Source organism: Peromyscus leucopus, chromosome 19, assembly GCF_004664715.2.
Source record: "Peromyscus leucopus breed LL Stock chromosome 19, UCI_PerLeu_2.1, whole genome shotgun sequence".
Taxonomy (NCBI): Eukaryota; Metazoa; Chordata; class Mammalia; order Rodentia; family Cricetidae; genus Peromyscus; species Peromyscus leucopus.
Genome location: NC_051079.1, coordinates 43,614,946 through 43,635,893, shown reverse-complemented (window position 1 = coordinate 43,635,893; position 20,948 = coordinate 43,614,946).

The following is a 20,948-nucleotide window of genomic DNA, read 5'->3' as shown; positions in this document are numbered from 1 at the left end:
ACATTGCTAAGGCATCAGCCAAGAGTAGGAAAATGGAGGTTTCTAGACACGTACCCGTGCTACAGATATCATGAGACAGCCTGGTCTGTTCCAGTCAGCTGATCTCCAACAGCTCTTCTTCACTCCCCTGCTGTGGAGATGGTCAGACAAGGGGAAGAGTATCCAGTCTTCTCAGCTCAGGGGTGGGGGGCATCTTCAGTGTAAACAGATGTGTTTTAGTTTGTAAAGGCTGTTGGCTTGGGCTCAAATTCCATTTCTGAAATAGCCCAATCTACAACAAGGAGGATTTGATCTGTCGTCTGAATTTGCTTAACAACGTCAATACCGACTGTCACTTCATTTAGAAGCTAGCAGGGCTTATCCGAGGCACAGGCAGAGCTGGCCATTCCTGTGTTAGTATGCACCACAACACACTCTTAATTTTAGGCCTAACTGTTTTTCCAGTCTCATATCTCTGCATTTGTGATGGCAATTAAGGCTGGAGGTAGCTTGTGGTGTCCTTGAAACTGAGGGAGAAGAGAAATGATGACTCTAAATAATACGGAATGAGCCGAGTCCCCACTGCAGTAGAAGCCACTCAGGAAAGTTAATTAAACTCAGAAAAATAGGCTGCAAGATAATTAAGTTGAGGACTAATTTTGCTCTGCAGGCATTCTATATTGTTTTTGCAAGGGTCCAAAGGAACACGAGATAGGAAATCTTCAGGTTGTGGGCGTGATTCAGAAAGAATCATTACCAGTAGCTAAAAGGCCAGATAAAATGGTAATGTGGACTAGGAAAATTATATTTGGTAAAATAAAAGTGATAATTATGCTATGCATATTAGACATTTAGAATTTCTTCTAGCTACAGGAGAGCCAACTTGTCAGTGTGTCTAATATAGGAGGCAATAAACACGCATAGCCTAAGACAGATGGCGTGGTTCACTTGTTCTCTTTTCCTTTAAATCATAGCAGAGGGCTGACAGTGATGTTGAGCCTTTCTATAAGGTGATTGTTTTCAATTTAGGGAGAGGCAACTGTGATGCTTTCCCTTTAAGATTACTGATTGGGGGTCGGGGGAGGTCCAAAAGCTGATTATGTGGGAGGGATCCATTTATAATGACCTTCAACCCTCTAATTTTGAACTATCTAACATTCACTAAGTATCATTAAAGCCAGCTCATTATCACATTACCTCGTTGACCTATTACTTTTGAGTTAGCATATTTGAAATTCATATATTTTAGTACATACATTAATATTGACTGAAATTATCCTGTTGATCAACAGATTCAAAATTTAATCCTACTACTCTTTTTCCTTTCCTTTTTTTTTTTTTTTTTTTTTTTGTGTGTTTTGAGACAGGGTTTCTCTGTGTAGCTTTGCGCCTTTCCTGGAACTCACTCTGTAGCTCAGACTGGCCTCGAACTCACAAAGATCTGCCTGGCTCTGTCTCCCGAGTGCTGGGATTTAAGGTGTGCGCCACCACCACCTGGCCATCCTACTGCTCTTAAACACTGTACAATGTGATTTTTTTTTTCTCTCCAGCTCTCTCTCAACCCTGGCCTAAGTTTGCATGTATAAAATTCTAGGAATGGAGGTAGTTTTGACTGCATACCTTCTGTGTGATCGAGTAAGAACAAAGCCATCGATTCCTCTCATCACTTCTCGTTCCAGGAGTGGCTATTTGCATTCTAACTGAACTTGCTGTTCTCAAAGCTTTGCTGGCTGTTATTTAGTAGCCTGTGGCTTTCAAACAACTGATTACATTTCACTTGTCTTGCCCTTAGTTTTCTTATGATTGATGTGAACTTGACATTGGATTTGGATAAAGACGTTAATTTAATAGTGAACTTGGGATTTGCTCTATTCCTCTCTCTCTTTTTTTTGGTTTCTTCTTAAAAAAGCAAAATAAAACAGTGTTTGGGTCTGGGGCTGTCACTCAGTTGTCAGGGTGCTTATCTAGCACGCAAAAAGCCCTGGCTTCAGTCCCAAGCCCCACATATAAAGTTGGGCATGGTGGCATATGTCTATAATCCCAGTACTTAGCAGGTGAAGGCAGGGAGAACCAGAAGTTCAGACGATGCTTGGTTACAGAGTAAGTTAAAGGCCAGCCTGGGCTACACGAGAGCTAAACAAATCAACCAACCAATAATCAAAACAAAATACCAAAATACTTGAAGCCATTTTTCTCCAGGAGGCTCCATCTTTAAGCATCAGTGGCCTCTCATTTGAGTGCAAATGTAGAGGCCCCCACCTGGACCCCATAAGGAGCAGGACACCGGTACTGTGACAGCGACAATCTTAGCTTGTCATTCACCAACCTCGTCTGGGTATTAAGGGACCAACAAGTTTGAACTACTGATTATGCTAGGGGCTTCAGCTTGACTTGGTCACTTTCTTGCTGGGACCTACACAATTTGCCGTCTTTCCTGTTGTCTGTTTGTCTGTATGGACCGGTTCTGCTGTATTTCCTGTCTTCCCTGACTTCAGCAGCTCAATTCAACCTTAAGTCTTGACGGACTCTGCAACAGAGCCTCCAGCCGACTTCCAGCAGGAAGTGTGAACCAGTTCCCATGGAGATTCCCTCTGCATCCCTACCAGCTGTCTGCTTGCCTTCAGTCGGCCTCAGCTCTGGCCACTGTAACTCATTGTAGCCATTCTGTAAATACACACACACACACACACACACACACACACACACACACACACACACACACGTTTACTGTGTGATATATATTGCGTGACCTGAGAGTTAACATGGGATTTGTGTTGGTCTTGGCCAGAGATGCCAAGGGAAATTGGGACCATGGGCAAATTGTACCTAGTGAAAACAATACAGTTTGGGAGTTCCTATTTGGTAAACTGTTTTGTAAAAATTTCAAGTAAATGTAATCATGAAAAACTTGCAAAAAAAAAAAAAATCATGCACCAAAGTTAACGAGATCCGAAGTCTATACATCTCAGTGGACATCTATACAGATGAAACAGCCATTTGGAATGAAAGCTGTGGAGCCTTACATTGGTTTGTACACTTTTACTACTGAATAAACTTTATGAACCTATTCACCAGTAAAAATGAAAAATCCATGACAGAATTAGAACGAGAAAAACATTTAGTTCTATATCCTCTTTCATAATTCATGCCCTTTACCTGCATTCGGTCTTTCCGTATCTCCTCATAGTTAACTTTTTTTTTTTTTTTTTTTTTAGTTAACTTTTCTTATTCTCTTTTCTTCATGTTAAACTTTACCCGCCTATATATTTGTTTACACATGCATTATTGGCTAGACCACATATGAGGGAGAATATGCATTTTTTTTTTCTTTCTGAGATTGTGTGACTTTGGCATTAAGGTAACAAAATGGGTCATACCATTGTTAATATCAGACTTGGGAGTGTTTTATTCTGGGAAAGGTACTCAACACATCCCGTTAATATTCAGTAACTAATGTGGCCAATTTCAGACTGACTCCCTGAATCTATGCTTAAAAACATGACCAGCAGCTATTTGCAACTGTGCACACAGGACAGTAATAGATTTTCACTGTCTTGCCTCAGGGGTGTGTAAATGTCTTTGCTCTCTGTCAAACTGTTGATAAAGGGATTTTAAATGGTAAGGACATTTGGAGGCTTTCTATTCACCTATTACAGAGATAATGTTTTAATTAGACACAGGGAAGCTGTTTTCTGTGCTTTTTCTTTTCTTGAGCTTAGGACTTTAGAATTGGTGACAGGACAAATGAATTATGATCCCCCAGATGGTCACTGTCCTGGACGTAAAACTAGTTGGGAATCTATGAAGAATGACCCATTCAACCCAAACTCAAACCTCTATCTTGCAACTAAAATGCCTGTATCTTTAATAATGGGTTTTATTGTAATCAGTGGACTGGGGCAGGGGGTGGTGGTGGTGGTGGTGGTGGGGTGGGAGCTGGAATAGGAGCTTCTCACCTTTCTAGACAGACATCGATTCACCCTATGGTGTGGTTCCTTATGATTAACTTGAAGTCCTTTTGTCATGAGGCTCTCACTCTGAAATTCCCTCAGCTCCGGAGTTCTTTTGATCACCATTGAAGAAATTTAGATGAGACACCCCAAATCCAATGGAGAAGAGATACAGAGTTTACTAGAGAAAGAGGAGCACCCTCAAAGGCTGAGAGTGAACAACCGAGCGCTGTGCCAACATGACATGTAGGTGATGGTTGATACCATCAACGTGATAGGATCCATATTATCACCAAAGAGACAAGCTTCCAGGCATTCCTGTGAGAGATTATTTAGCTAACTGTAGAGTTTGGGCATGCCTGTGGGGGATTATCTTGATTGGTTAATTGAGACATGAAGACCCACTCTAAAGAAGGGCAGTACTGTTCCTTGACTTGGGGTCTTGGCCGGCATAAGAAAGGAGAAGGTCTGAGCATGAGTGTCCAGGCTTCCTGACTGGATCCTATGTGACCAGCTGTCTTAGGCTTCTGCCACCAGGATACTTCTGGCTATGACTGTAATCTTAAATTATGAGTGAAAAGAAACCCCTTTGTCCTTAAGCTGTTTTGGTCTGAGTGTCTCATCACAGCAACAGGAAAAACAGCATGCTGCATTTTTGGCATGATTTACACTATTTCTAAGGTTTTTAGAATTGGCAGTTTCCCTAAAGGGTATTTCCCTGCCCAGGTGATTGGCAGGCCCATTTGGATGAATTCTCTCTTACTGTCTTTATTTAGCACTATTAATTATACGTAGTAGTGGGTTTCATTATGCTCTTTTCGTGTGTATATAATGTATTTTGGTTGTGTCAGCTCCAGGTGCCCTCTTCTGTCCTCTCTCACTGCCACCCCCCTCTTCCTGGCTAGGCTTCTTCCTGTTTCCTTTGGAAATGTGTTCATGACCTAACGGATTTCATTAAGGTTGCTCATAGGAGCACAAAATGTTATTTATAGGGGCGTGGACATCTTAGTGAAGAAAATGTTTCTTTCTCCCTTCCCAACCAGGAACGGCCTAGAAAATTTCCAGGGAGGAAGGGGTGTGTGTGTGTGTGTGTGTGTGTGTGTGTGTGTGTCGTGTGTGTGTGTGTGTTTAGGAGCTCTATCCCCACTCAATGACAGGACCATTCTTATGAAGGCTGTGAGTTCAAGAGTGGACGACCATGTTGTGCTCCAGAGACAGTATTCCATAATGCTCCACCCCATGTGATTTATTGGGAATATCATGCACATTTATCAAAACAACAGTGGCAGTGTAAGGAACCTCAGTGTTGGCTCAAGACACCCCAAGACCAAGTTCTCAGTTCAAAGGAGATTTGTCTGTCCCAGAGGGACAGAGGGCAGGGGATAAGAGACAACCATAGGTGATAGAGGATGAGGGAGAAGGGGAAGGGAACAAGGGAGGGGACAGAGGTATTTATCCCAGAGGGACAAAGGGCTGCCTCTGGATAGAGAGGAGACAGACATGGCCCATAGGAAAATGGTGGTTTATAATCATAACAGGGAAACCATGGTAGGATGAAGTGTTTAATTTTGATTGGGAATGTTAGTTAGGTGAGCCAAAGGGGGCTTTGTTTGTTTTTAAACATAACCTTTTATTGATTCTTTGGGAATTTCACATCATGTACCCCAATCCCACTAATTTCTCTGTCCCTCTACACTTGCCCTTCACCCTTGTAGCATCCCCCTCCAAAGGAAAATTTAAAAAGAAATCAAAATTAGAAAATACACAAATAAACAAAACCCCCAAACCCCCAAGAAACCAAACCAAAAAACCACTTGGAGCCCAGAGGCCTCTAGCCAGACCAATGATTTGGGCAGTGAACACTTGCAAGTAAAGATGAATGGACCAAAGGTCAACTGTGTGACTCAGTGGGCCACACTACAGCTTCCATGACAAGATTCTTCTCTCTCTCTTTTTGTTTCTGTTTTGTTCAGTTTTTGGTTTTTCTTTTAAATTTGGTTTTGTTTTGGGGGTCAGGTTGCAAAGGCAGAGGGCAGATGTGAAGGATGGGGAGATAAATGGGATCACTGACTGGTGATAAATGTAATGATATTATAATAATGGTGATTATGGAATACTGTCTCCATAATGCACATGATCCACAAAGAATCAATAAAGTTAAAAACAAAACAAAATAAAAAAATCTCTTCGATCCTCCATCTTTCCCACCTCTCCATCACCTCTTCCTTTGATTCAGTAGCATTGGGAGCTGCTGTGTGTCAGGCAGTACATCCCTTTCTCCCAACAGTTTTACCTGCAATTGTTCATTGCATAATGTGTTGTTGGTCATGTTGAAGGCCTCTGGCTTCTGCTACACCATCAATACTGGACCCTCACTGAAACTCCTCTTGGATATCCTGCTATTGCCCTGAATCATGGAGATCTTGTGGCTATGGTTCCACAGGACCAGTCCCCTTCACAAGCTCCAGAAGATCATAGATGGGGTAGATGTTGGGTAGTGCCAACCCAGAGCCTGGGTGGTATCTGAGTTAGTCAGTCCTGGCCTCTGGGACCACCCTTCTCAGATGAGGGGTAGAGCCAGCTCTCCTGCACCTATGGTAAGGGGTGGGGCCAGCTTTCCTGTGCCTTCATCCCTGGGCAGGTGAGGGATGGGGTCAGCTCTCTGGTGTATGTGTGTGTGTGTGTGTGGGGGGGGGTGAGGTGCTCTTCCAAAGCCAGTGAGGGACAGGGCCAGCTCAGCACGGCCTTGTACTTCAACATATAGTTTAACACATGATTCCCATGGGCCCCTGTGATAATATGGGCAACTGACATCAACACAGACCTCAGCTGCAGCAGTATCATGGACCCAGGTATGGCCATCAGCAGCAGCTTGGTTCTGGATCATGGCCCCTGGTGGCAGTGCAGGCCACCCTGGTCTGTATGTATGTTAGTGCCCTTGGACACTAACATGGAATGGGGGTTGGCCCAGACTCGGGGCATGTGTATAGCCTTCAGTGGTAACAGGAGCCGCAGACATTGACCCAAGCCCTAGTAGCAGACTTTAGTGTAACACTACTTGAATTCTTTCTTTCTGCTTTTAAATACAGCCTTGTTTTGAGATGGTGACTCACTCTGTATGCCTGGCTGGCCTGAAGTCACTGTGTAAATCAGGCTGCTTCCTTTTCATAGAGATTAGTCTGTCTCTGTGTCTGCTGGGATTAAAAGAGTGTGCCACCACACCCAGCTGTTAAGAGAAGGTGGTATTCCTGTCTTCTTGAACAGAAAGTCTCCAGACTGATACCAATCCTACTAATCTTAGGCTGGTCTCAATTTTGTGCTTCTTTCTACCAAGGTCAAGAGGCCGACTGAGATCTTATTATTTTCTTTTTCTTAGAATTAACACATATCATGCATAATGATATTATGAATTATATTAAGAATTAACACATACCATGCATAATGGAATTCATTTTCATACATGTATATAATATATTTTGATCAGGTTAATTTCCATATGCTCTCTTGTGCACTCCACCCAGCACCCAATGATTCCCCCCACCCTATGTAGTCACAGTCTGTTCTTTTGAGCAGTAGCCTGAGCTCTTCACTCTCAGTCCTGACTTTTACATGCTGCTGATGATGAAGGGGAGGAGTCTGTCCTCCATGACCGTCAAGGCTGTTAACATCTAACTAGCTATGGGATACTTTGTGTCTTGTTTTAAATACTCTGGGCAGTGTGCAAAAATATTGGAGATGAGTTATGATGCGTTGGTTGGATGAATGAAGAGGTGGCTAGGTACCAGGCTCTTGGAAGTGACCATCAGGCAGGAGGCTGAGGATGCAGGGTGTATAGTTGTATGACAGTGAGGGAAGAGGCTTTCTTGTAGGATTGGGTAGTCAACAGCCCTGTTGACTTCGAGACAGGGTCTTACTATGTAACTGTGGCTGGCCTGGAGCTTGCTATCGCTATCAGGCTGGCTTGAACCACTATTGTCTTAAATGTTTTAGAAATTTTCCCTCTGGAGGGAGCAAAGGTGAAGATGCTATGCCCTGTCACTACTAGGGGAAGGCACCCAAATAAATGTCTTGATTTGAATTTAGCGAAAAAGTCAACCCAGAAATACTGGAGAAATAGTGATGTTTCCGGTGTACTGGGTCGCAGAATGGGCTTGGATTTCAACATGAAACAGGCACTTCCTTAGTTCATCTCTTCTATGTAGACAGGAAGGCCTGAGGAATTAAAAGGAGTGGTGTACAGAGCCAGGTTAGAACCTGTCTCCTGACAACAATCCTAATGGAGTTTTAGTGACTGTATGGATATATTGGTTTGTGGAGTCTCCAGACAGTGCTGCTGGAAATGATTGCTTCTTTTCCTGGTAGTTACTGACTCCCCTGGAGAAGGAACACCCACACCGTGTTGCCTAACAAGAGCATCACTGTTCTCATTGTCTGGTTGCCAAATGGCAGAGCATCTGGCACATACTGCTTGGGACTAGCCCAGCTCTGCCGCTGACTGGAGACTTTAGCTGTTCTCATGGTATATGGGACGCAGCATCTTCAGCTGCAAAACATGAATTAAAGAAAACAAAAAACAGTGTGCCAACACAGGGCAACATCATCATCTCATGTTACTTGAATTTAATAAGCAATGCATTAACATGGGCCAAAAAGTAACACAGATGTGCAGAATGGAGTCTTTGTACTCTGTCCCATAGTCCCCAGTTCTGTATCTTACTGGTGGTAAGTTTCTGTTACTTTTGGGAGTGTATTCCCCTCAGATGCTGAGAACAACAGTATTTATAAGGAAATATGAATGCACATCTTTCAGTTTTTAAAGTCTAAGTATAATGTGCAATGTGTTCCGTGCTTACTTTCATACTTAATGTGTCATTGACCTCATATGTATTCATATTCTTACTAACTTTAGCTGCAACTTAGTGTATGGTATAGATTTATCATAATTTATTTTACTTCTGTTGAAGGACATTTAGGTTAATATAAGTTTTTAGTATTATTTATCATACCCTGGGCGTATGCTATTTGCATACATCTGAAGATAAATTTCTAAAAGGGGAACTGAGTCAAAGGGTGTGTACGTCATTTAGTTTTGTTAGTCATTGCCAAATGTCCTTCCACAGGCTTCTATTTTCAGTCTTCACAACTTTGAAAGCTGTGTTTTGTCTTAAAACTGTATGTTATCTGACTTTAGAGTCATATTTACCACATGGAATAAAAAGTGGTCACTACATAGTTTTGATTTTATGTTTCTTTTTCTGTGGGTGAAACTGAACAGTAAAAAGTATTTGAGCCAGGCAGAGTGGCACATGTCTTTAATTCCAGTGCTTGTGAGGCAGAGGCAGGATGATCACTATGAGTTTGAGGCCAGACTGATTTGTGAAGCATTCTTATGTTGGGATAATATTTTCATACACTGTGAAGATGTGTCTATGTCCTTTCTCACTTGCCTAAGCCATTTTCTGATTGGTTTACTAAAGAGCTAAATGACCGATAGTTAGGCAGGAGAGGATAGGTGGGACTTCTGGGAGAGATTGGAACTCTGGGAAAGAATCTGAGGTGCAGGATATTTGCCAGCCAGACTCAGAGAAAGTTGGATGCATGGTAATGAGAAGAGGTAATGAGCCAAGATCAATATAAACAGGTTAATTTAAGTTTTAAGAACTAACTGGGAACAAGCCTAAGTTAAGGCCAAGATTTCATAATTAATAAAAAGTCTCCATGTCATTATTCGGGAGCTGGCAGTTCAAAGAAAGTCTTACTATATTCTTATTGACTTCTGAAAACTAGATTTTCATATTTTTTGCTCATTTTTGTGGCTTTTGTTTTTATGTTAATTTGTATTTACTTTTTTTAGCATAAAAATGTGACTATAAAAATGAAAATGTGTACATATGGAGATCAAGTTATAGATTAAAAATGCCCAAATTTGTTTTTCCTCATCATTGTGACTCTTTTTATACATTACAATTTCTGCATTTCTTTTTTATTTGTGAATGTGTGTATACAATGCATGTGTGGGTGCCCCTTACAAAGGAGGGACCAGCTTTTCATTCTGTTTTGTTTATGTTATCTGGATATCATCTACTGTCAGTATATGTACACAACTGCATTATTAATAATTACATGTATACATACTGATGTCTTAATTACATTCACCTCAAGAGATCATAGGGAATGAGCAATATACAGGTCATCTTTCAGCCATATCTATTTTTAAAACTTAAAATAAAAAATGGTTCTTTAACATGTGTTATGTTGATCAAGCAAGTACACACCTTGTAACACTCCCCGCTCCAAGTGAAGTATATGCCATATATAAAAATCTTTGGAGACAATATTCATACTTCATTTAATCAGCAATTCATGAATATATATTTAAGATTTTTCCTGGGGCAATTTAAAAACATGTCCACAAGTTCTTTGGCATTTGTCTTTTCAAAAGGTGGAACCAAATTTCCCCCGAGTATAGGCCAAATTTAGTGATTTTTCTTCCTAAAGAACAGAATGTGGTAGAAATGGAAGCATGTGATTTCTGGACAGTACAATAAAAGGCAAGAAACGATGGCTTCAACCTTGCTCTATTGGGTCACTTTTGATGGTTGCCATGTTTCAAGCATGCTCAACAAGCAATGAAACCTATCATCAAAACCCAGGACCAGGGCATTGTGGCAGAATCCTGTAATCTTAGCACTTGCGGTACTAAGGAAGGATTGCAAGTTCAAGGTCTAGAAGAAAGAAGAAGAAAACAACAACAGTAACACACACACACACACACACACACACACACACACACACACACACAACCCCCCAAAAAACCATAATAGAATAGTAAGGCAGAACCAAGGAGCCAAGGAGCAGGGAATATAGGTCATTGGTAGAGAGCTCGCCTAGTATGTACAAGGCTCTGGGCTCAGCCCTAGAGCAAGCTTAGCACATAGAGGGGTCGTCTTGGATGCAAGTCCTTCAGCTCCTCCAGCAAGGCCATCAGACCCCTGTAGCCCTGGATGATACCTCACTTGCAAGTTCCTGGAAGATGGTGAAGATGGTACCTTGAGTTATTCTCATAGTGTCTATGATGAAACCACACCAGGTTTTTTTGTATTATTATCTAGTAGAACTGCATTGCTGACAGCTGATGCTTATCAGATTTAATAGCTCAATGAGCGCACCAGAGAAACAAAGGCTTCAGGGTGGATGGCGGTGAGGAGGGACAGATCTCTGCAGATGGTATTTTTGGTGACTGATTAAAAAGGGGCCGTTAATGAAGCACCATGTTTGATGGGCTCTGAAAAGAACAGTTGTACTGAATCAAAGGAATAGGCTAGGGTTCACTGACAAAATCAAGGTGAACAAGGCTTGGAAAGGGATCATGGTGAAACTGAACTCACGTTGAAAACACAGACTCAAGTTTCATTTAAATTGTAAACACAATGATTTCTCTCTTGATACATTTTTTTGGAGCCTGTTATTTTATTAGATGTGTTATGTTTCAAAAACCAATGTCTACGTAAACATTTGCCTTTGAAATCTTTACTTGGATCTTTTTAAGTTGTCTTCAATGATTTTTATTTTTCTGTGAGAAAAATGCTACAATAATGTGGTGCATTTGATGTTTCCTTTTTGAGAAACTGTTTCTATACTCAACTGGTGGAACAGTACCAAAGGAGAGTCCCTTGGCCCATGCCACATTCCCATGAAGATATAAGGCTTGATCTCTGTAGGGGACATCTGCTGTGCCTGACACACCTCCCAAACGATGTGGATAAATATACACAAATCCAAGACTTCTCATCTGTATTTTCTTAAACATGTGAAAAACAAGCAAGTTTTTCAGCCAATTCCAGGTTCTCATAATATCTATTCAGACAACTAGAAAAGCTAGAATTGTATTGATTATGGAGGATGATGAAACAAAAATAGGAAACACCTCTGTGTTCTGTTTTGTTCATTATGGGATAGGCATAGGAACCTGGGAAACCTTTCAGATCTTTTTGCAATATGGTGTGTTGTGAACTGGATACGTCTTTCCTAGTTTCCAAACTTCAAAGGCTGTGTTTAGAAAATGCAAGTAGGCAGTCCTTGCAATGGCAGGATTTTTTTTTTTTCTGGACTAGTTCTATTGAAAACAGACTTTTCTCTGTTCTCAGAAGAGTCACTATTGAAGTTTATGAACTAAATTTCACATTATAAACAAAATCTCTGTGTTTTTCTACTTTTCACAGCCATACAAGTACTACTGCTGGAATGACCTTGTGAGTGAAGCCATAGGCTCTGAGCGCCACCATGTTTCTCCAAGTGGAAGATTTTTTTTTTCCATTTTCAATTAGAACAAAGCACAGATACAATTTGCACAGAAGAGCTTATTCAAAAGTCAAATTCCAACTGCAGCCGTTTCCTCCAAGGTGTGGGAAACCTTTTCTTCCCGAGCTCCTCAACTAACAGTGCTTTGCACAAGAAATTGGAAGAGCTCTTCCTCTTTCTGCATTTAAAAAATATATCCTCTGTTCTGTAGGACATGGAAATCTCTGGGTATGACCATAACGCCCAACACCCCTGTGCTGGCTACTCTTCTGTCAACTTGACATATAAATTAGAGTTATCAGAAAGGATGGAGTCTCAGTTGAGAAGCTACCCCCATGAGATTCAGCTGTAAGGCATTTTTAAAAATTAGTGATCAATGGGGGAGGGCCCAGACCATTGTGAGTGGATCCATCACTGGGCTGGTGGTCCTGCATTCTATAGGAAAGGAAGCTGAGTGAGCCAGGGAAAGCAAGCCAGTAAGCGGTATCCCTCGATGGTCTTTACATCAGCTCCTGCCTCCAAGATCCTGCTCTATTTGAGTTCCTGTTCTGACTTCCTGCAATGATGTACAGTGCTATGGAAGTGTAAGCTGAATAAACACTTTCCTCTCCGACTTGCTTTTTGGTCATGATGCTTCATCACAGCAACAGAAACCCCCAAACTGTTTAACCTGCCTCTCTTATTCTTCTGAACCTCTTTCATCCCTCCCATACTCAAATTTGTTTCATAGACTACAGGGAGCCATCCAGGGAAGAGTCAGTCACAACGTGTTCATTCATATCTGGGAAGACATGTCTTTGAATCCCACATGACTGTGCAAGTGGAGATTGTATTAGAACTTACTGCAGAGTACTCGAGATACAGCTGGACATTAAGACCTTTGGGAACTATAAGAGGACCTGGGTGCAAAGACAGTGATGAAGGCCAACAAAACAAGAAAGGTTTTAGACTGTAAGTTGTAGAACAATAATGCTTTTGACAGAAAATTGGTGTATTATTTCACTCCTTCCTTCCCCTTTCCATTTTCCCTTCAACCTTTCTTTGTCTCCTATACCCCAGGCTGTTCTCAAACTCTGTGCAGTCAAGGATGACCCTGAACTTCCAATCCTGCCTCTGCCTCCTGATTGCAGGCATGCACCACCATACCCAGTTTTACATAGAGCTGGGGACTGAGCCCAAGGCTTTGCGCATGCTAGGCAAGCATTACAACTGAGTTACATCCTGGGTCCTAAAACTTGGCATTTTATGAGGAATATTTGGGCTTTAAAAGGTGAGGTTTTTCTACAACTGCAGTCTACCATGCTGATGAGTTACACATCATTCTCAAAAGGAGACTGTGCAAAGATCCAGTCTTGACTCATGATATTAGACAAGAAAGGAGTTTCAGACTAGGAATGTAGATCAGTGGTCAAGAATTTGCCTGACTCCCACAAAGTCCTGGTTTCCACTGACAGGTGCAGTGAACTGCTTTTCAGGTACCTTAGAAGGAGTGTGTAAAGGCAGGAAAGCAAACAAGAGAAACAGAGGAGCATACTGTTGACAGGAATGTAGCTAGAGGAACTTAACACTCTTTACTGGGAATATCAACACACTAGGGTCCATCGAAAGTTGAATAAAGTACTCAAAAGGCTTGCTATAGCAACTCAATATAATATTCTAATTTATCCAGAACCACCTTTTAATCGCAACTGTGAAATTGCTCATTACCAGATGGCATCCTGAGTACATGTTGAAGACATCCACGTGCATTGTCCAAAGTGTGTGTGTGTGTTTTTTCTTTTTGGATTTCATGTCAGTCTATTTCTTCCAGAGGTAGTGTTCCCTCTTCACATCTTCCATTATTTTTACATTAAATTCTAATTAGTCCAATACAAGTATGCTCCCCTTTAAACTCCAAAATTATTAATTAGTCCGAGCCCCTTATGGGCAGCCTGAAGTCTCATAGTCTCTACAGGCCACTAGATGCCAGCACTGTATAGGACTATCAGGCAAAATTTAAGTCCTAACACAAACTTATGTTATTTTAAGAGTCAATACAGTTAATTTCCAGATAGAGTTTATCAATTTCTTGGTCAGTTGATTCCCATTTCTTCTTCTAAGTTTCTTCTTTTTGCTAGCAATAGCACCACTAATGAAGGTCTGCCGATAGTAAACATTTCTCTTTTGAGCCCTTCTGAATCTGAAATGTGCTATTTTGCCTTCACTTCATAATGTCAGCCTCTTCACAGTTGTTTTCTTGTATGAGTGTGGAAATACACCATTAACTTCTGCTACTGATGTATTTTTTTCCTCTGATGTTATATTCTAAGATATGTACTCTCAAGCTGCTGGTTATTTTCTTGGTAAAGTCTTTTCTTACTGAAAAAAAAAATGCAGAAATTTAAGATCAGGGCCGTGTTCCTGTTCCTTCCCTCCCTCCCAAGATGGAGGTGATTTTTGTAGTAGCAGTTCAGTAAGAGCTATGACTTCAACAGAAGCCTTTTTACCAGTGTGGCCATGTGCTAGAGCATGCGAGTTAATTGGGAGGGTGGAGCCATCTCGCTTTATTAACGGTGTGCTCAGGTATGGACTTTTAAAAGAAATTGATCTTTCCTGGCAATCAGCCAGAATTTCAACCTGAGATCTCACGTCTTTTTTAATTTTATGTAGTACTCTGTTATCTTTTTATTTAGATCTATTTTTTTTGAGAATTTCATACATGAGTACTGTTTCACATCAAATTCTACTCCTCTCTCTCTTTCTTCCAACTCCTCCCATGTCCCTACCCAACTCCTCAAATTTTTACTCTTCTTATTATTACATATAGATATGTGCATGTGCATATATTCATTATGTATGTATATATTAACCTACCTACCTATCATCTATCTATAACCCTCTGAGTCCAGTTAGTGTTACTCACATATACACGTGTTTAGTGCTGACCTAAGATCCGATAATATTGGCAGCTCATCCATGGGCAAAACTGGTTCTCCATCTCTCAGCAGCCATTCACTGCATACAGCTGTTTATCCAGGGGTTGGACCTTATGAAAGTTGCCACATTCACACTGGCATGTCAACTGGTGTTCTCATGATGTGGGTCTTGTTTAGACAGCACATTGTTTGAATCTCACGGGTACAGCTTCCCTGTCACGCCTAGAAGGCACTTTGTAGCCACAGGTGCCCCGGTCCCTTGGGTCGTACAAACTTTGCACCCCCCTTCTGTGGTGTTCTCTGAGCTTTAGGTGTAGGGGCTATTCTGTAGCTCTATTCATTAGGGATAGTATCCCATGGTCACTTATTCTTTGCATATTGTCCAGTTGTGAATCTGTGTAGTCTCCATCTACTACAGAAAGCAGCATCTTTGGTGAAGGCTGAGAGCTACATTTATCTGTAGGTATAAGAATAAGTATTTAGAATGCAGTTAGGACACTGGCTTAAGAAATGGCAGGAGTAGGTTCTTTAGGGTCTATGGCCTCCTAGGCTTAGGTGATTGGCTAGGTTTCTGGTACCAGGCATAAATTTCCTCCTCCTGAGTCCTTAAGTCCAATTAGACAGTTGTTGGTTACTCATGTTGGTTAAAAGTGCCATGATTGCACCGTTGGAAATAGCTCACCAGACTGGTCATTGTTGTGGTTAATAGGCTTTACGGTTGGGTAGGATTATTGATTGCTTTTCTCCCTTAGTAGCTGGCATTTCACCTTTGGGTAGTATATGAGCAATCCTCAGGGAGGCTTCTAGGTCTGTTTCAGCTCGATTTTTCCAAGTCCCAAGTCCCAAGAACATAGTGTCTTCAGAACAGGGTCTTGCCTTCAAGTTCCGAGAGGCAAGCAAGGACAGTGGCAATAGTCTACATTGCTTTGGAGGTCTCTTGGAGGCCCCTGACCAACAAACTCAAAGGGAGATTTCCTATGACTGGCAATGGGGTTTTAATTGACAGTCTATGGCTTTTGTGGGGAGTATTATCATACTAGTATAACTCCATTTAAACTACATGTATGTAGAAACATGCATTTATTTGTATTATATATATATTTTAAGTAAGCTTATAAAAAATGTTTCTTTATGACTACAAACATCCCTAGTGTTATTTATCTTTCTTCCTTCCTCTCCCTCTATATTGCCCTTTCTCTCTACTCCCCAGTTAAAATCCCCTTTGCAGTTAAAATCCCCCCCCCCCCCCCTTCCCCCGCATCATAGCACCTGTGTCTGGCTGTCCACCTTTCTATACCCTTTACCCTTTTACTTTCCTGGCTTCTCTGGTTACTTCAGGTTATATACTCAAATCTAAAGATTTGGGGCTAGGATCCATAGCTAAGAGAACAGGTAATGCTTGTTTTCCTAGGTCTGAGTTACCTCAGTATAACTTTTCTAGTTCCATCCATTTATATGCAAATTTCATGATTTCCTTTTTCTTTACAGCTGAATTGAGTTGCATTGTGAGTATGTACCATATTTTTATTATCCATTCATCAGTTGAAGGGTATTTAGGTTGTTTCCATTTCTTAGCTGTTGTGAATAGTGTCAGTGAATATGGCTGAACAAGTAAGTATCTCTTTAATAGGATACAGAATCCCTTGGATATATACCAAGGGTAATTATCTTCTTGTTGTGTGTGCATGTGGACATGCATGTACCATGGTGCTTGTGTAGAGGTCAGAGGACAATTTCTTGTGTAGAGGTCAGAGGACAATTTCTGTGTCACCTTGTACGTTGTTTGAGGCAAAGTTTTGTTCATCAGGCTGCCTGGGCTGTGAACTCTTGAGGATTCTTCTGCCTTTGCTGCCTAACTCACTGTAGACGCGCTGGGATTATGGATGCAAACCACTGCACATGGCTTGACCTGGGTGCTAGGGATCTGAACTCTGTTCCTCATGCTTGTGTGGCAAACAGTTTATCCTTGCATATTTTTGTGGTATCTTTATTTTTTTTATTTTTTATTTATTTTTTGTTTTTTTTTGAGACAGGGTTTCTCTGTGTAGTTTTGCGCCTTTCCTGGAACTCGCTTTGGAGACCAGGCTGGCCTCAAACTCACAGAGATCCGCCTGGCTCTGCCTCCCGAGTGCTGGGATTAAAGGCGTGCGCCACCACCGCCCAGCCGTGGTATCTTTATATATATGCTAAGACTTCTTTATAATTTTTAATTTACCTTCTTATCACCATTATTATCATTTTTAATTTTTTTTTTTTTTTTTTTTTTTTTTCAGACAGTTTTCTTGTAGCTTTCACTTTTACTCACTTGTAGCATTGACTCACAGAGATCGTGGTCTGCTGAGTGTGGATTAAGCATCGCACCGCCGCATTATTGTGTTTTATACAATGTTTTTCCCTCTCCCAACTCTTTCCAATCTTCCCCATCTCCCTACCTATTCAACTTTATTTTTTTCTTCCTCTTAAAAAAACACCACAAAAACCCCAAAATGAAAATCAAAACAAAGAATCAGTAAGAAAAAAAAACGCCAGAGCAAAGCAAAATGAAATAAACTCCCCCCGCCCCCAAACTCCCCTAACAACCCAAAACCATGAATTTTGTTTTGTGTTGGTCAACTATTGGGCCTGAGGCCTGCCCTGGAGTGTGGTTTATATACCCAGTAACACTCCATAGGAGAAAACTGATTTGCCTTTTGCCAGCAGGTATCAATTGCAAATAACTTTTTGGTTAGGGGTGGTACTCCATGTTCACTCCCCTGTCTCAGTGCTGGGACCCTATCTGTTATCCTTCTTCTTTCACTCTTAGATCTCTCCTCTCAGGTTTCTCCTTCTATTAATTCTTTCTGCCCACCAGCCCTGCCTATCCTTTCTCCTGCCTCACTATTGGCTGGCTGTTCAGCTCTTTATTAGACCATCAGGGCATTCTAGACAGGCACTGTAACACAGCTTCGCAGAGTTAAACAAATGCAACATAAACAAAAGTAACCCACCCTAAAAATAATATTCCCCAGCAAATACTAGAATTTTATTCAAATATTACTTAATGATAGGGAACAAAGGATAGTTGGATTGATTTTTATATTAGTTCTTTGGTTTCTTTGTGCTAACTTTTGTCTTCTAATTTAATAGAATCAAAATTAGATACATATGTCTCAATGAAGAGAAGCACTGTAGATATTGTTGTGTCCAAACCCTTGTCAGCTCAGCCACATGGCATGAGGCCTGTTTCTTACAGCTTATTTGATCATGGTGTCTAAACTCCACACAGACCAGGACTAGGTTCTGTGTCTTATGGGACTATTTCTTCCCCAGCCACAACTGAGGGTATGTAGGAAGAAGTATTTTCAAACAAGTAGTTCATGTCTACATAGCCTGACTTTTGTGGAGGTTAGATAGTGATCTTATTAGATCTCTGAGGCCCTATTCTCAATACCCCATGGGCATTCCCAAAGTCCTCTGAGTGTATTACTTAGTTGTCATTGTGGTTTCATGGAGATCTTGTTTTCCTGATTTTAACTAAATTCTATGTGTATATATTTCACCCATTTCTACTGTATTCATTTTGCTGAATTAAGTACTAGCTGCTGGAAGAGGGAGGATTTTAGTGTGCTGTCAGTATGCTATTCTGATACTCAATTAAAACTGGTAAAGTGCATTCCATTTTCCTATAGTGAAGTTTGTTAGGGTTAAAAAGGGTTTGCTTGGGACTGGACCTGCCTGGACTGAGTCTACCAGGTTGATCGCAGTCCTGGGGGTGGGGGAGGATTTGCCCTGGAGGAGGAGGTGGGAATGGGGGGTGGCTGGGGGTAAGGGAGGAGGTGGGAGGGGGAGAATAGGGGAACCCGTGGCTGATATGTAGAACTGAATGGTATTGTAAAATAAAATAAATAAAATTAAAAAAAAAGGGGGTTGCTATACAATTGACTTTTTGGGAGGCATAGAATTTAAATTCAGATGATCGACCCATCTTTCCCCATAGAATATCCCGAACCATATGTTCTTCTAGAGTTGACATCTCACTTGGCCATAACTGCCAATCTCAGGTGACCATCAGCAGGTTGTTTCCAGGTTGGAGGCAAAGGATTGTAGTGGCCCCAAGTCCAATCATGCATGTCTCCATCGCAAGATAGTCAATGGGGAGGCAAGTTGTAGGACAGAGTATTTGTATTTTTATTGGAGGGCAACTGTTTAATTCATTGGGAGTGAGGCCAATTTCCATTCTACTCATTATGCATGCAAAGTTTCGTATGGGAACATGAGTTAATTGGCACCATATTTCTGATGTGTTTCAACTGTGTTGAGGGACCCTTTATAGATCAGATCCCTTGTAGCTGCCCTACGACCCATCTTTTAAGTCCAGCTTGACTTTCTTCTTTGAGTTTCAAGTCATTTTGCTGTGAAGCCTACAGTTTAATGAAAGGAAAATGCCATCCGTGGCTTTTGACGAAATGGATGTGACGAGCCTTTGAGTTGGTGGACTGTCCTTGTAGTCTTTTCTTGGTAGCAGTTAGTGTAATGCGATCTTTTCATTCTATTAATAATGTGTTCTGCATGGTCACGTTCCTGGTTAATTAGACTTACAGTTTTCAATTAACAGCATTTTTTGATGATACATTATTATCCTTATTAGTGAGGTCATAGACTATATTATAACAAAGACTGAAGACTCTATTGTCAGCATAATCTTGAAAGAGCTATTTAACTTATGAAATGTATCCGGTGAAGGGACTTCATGCTTGGCTTGATGTATAATTTGACCCCTGTAAAGAACCAAATGATTCCTTTTTTTCCCCTCTTCATTTCAAAGTGTCCAGTACTTGAGAGAATATGGATATTTTTCTCAGTAGAGATGAATAACACTGCCACAAAATGAAATTCAAATTTTAAAATTTCGAGCAGATGAGCAGGCAGATATTCTTATTCAACAATTTATCTTGTCTTTGGATGAAATTTATAGTTCTATGTGAAACTGATTAACTCTATTAAATTTTAATTATTGTTCTAAAAATCAATACTCTTCTGCACTTCAGGCAATTTCATTCACTCATCTGAATAAAGAGGTGGATTTGGGGTGGAAACAATCTTTTAGTTGACTTTAAAAATACTCTAGTATGGATTGTTGTTGTGCATTTTTTTCTTTGTTTAAATACAAAAAAGTTAAAGCATGTGATGGGTTTGTGATATATTTTTTAAAGTAAGCAAAGTCAAAGAATTTTATTAAGAAATAATGCAGTTTTAGGGGTTATTGTGGGGATTAACAAGGCAACTCCATGTAGTTAAAAAGGAGGCTTATTTTGGGGTAACTCACAGCCAGTAAAGGGGTTGGTTACAGGATCCGGGAGAGGTGAGGTGTAGTCCAGCAGGGTTCTCTGGAGAACTCTGCTCAGTCTGCTACCCAGCATCCAGGATCACCAGGAACCAAGAGACCTGGCACATCCAGATCTTGGGTCTTAAGCGCTCCTGGTTCGGCCCCTGCCTCAGGGGCTCGTCATAGGTAGTAGGTGTGGCAGTTATCCGAAGCCTCACTAGGGGTAGTACTTCCAGGTCAAAACTGGAACAGCTACCCACTACAAGGGGTAGAGAGAGGACTCAGCACTTGAGAGCACTGGCTGTTCTTCCAGAGGGCCCAGGTTGAGTTCCCAGCACCCACACAGGGCAGTTCAGAACCATCTGTAACTGCAGCTCTAGGGGACCTGATGCCCTCGTCTGCCACTTGCATACTCAGGCACATACACATAAATAAATAATAAAATAATATTTTTTTAAAAAAGAGTATGTTTTCAAGAGGCGGGGAGTGAGCAGATCA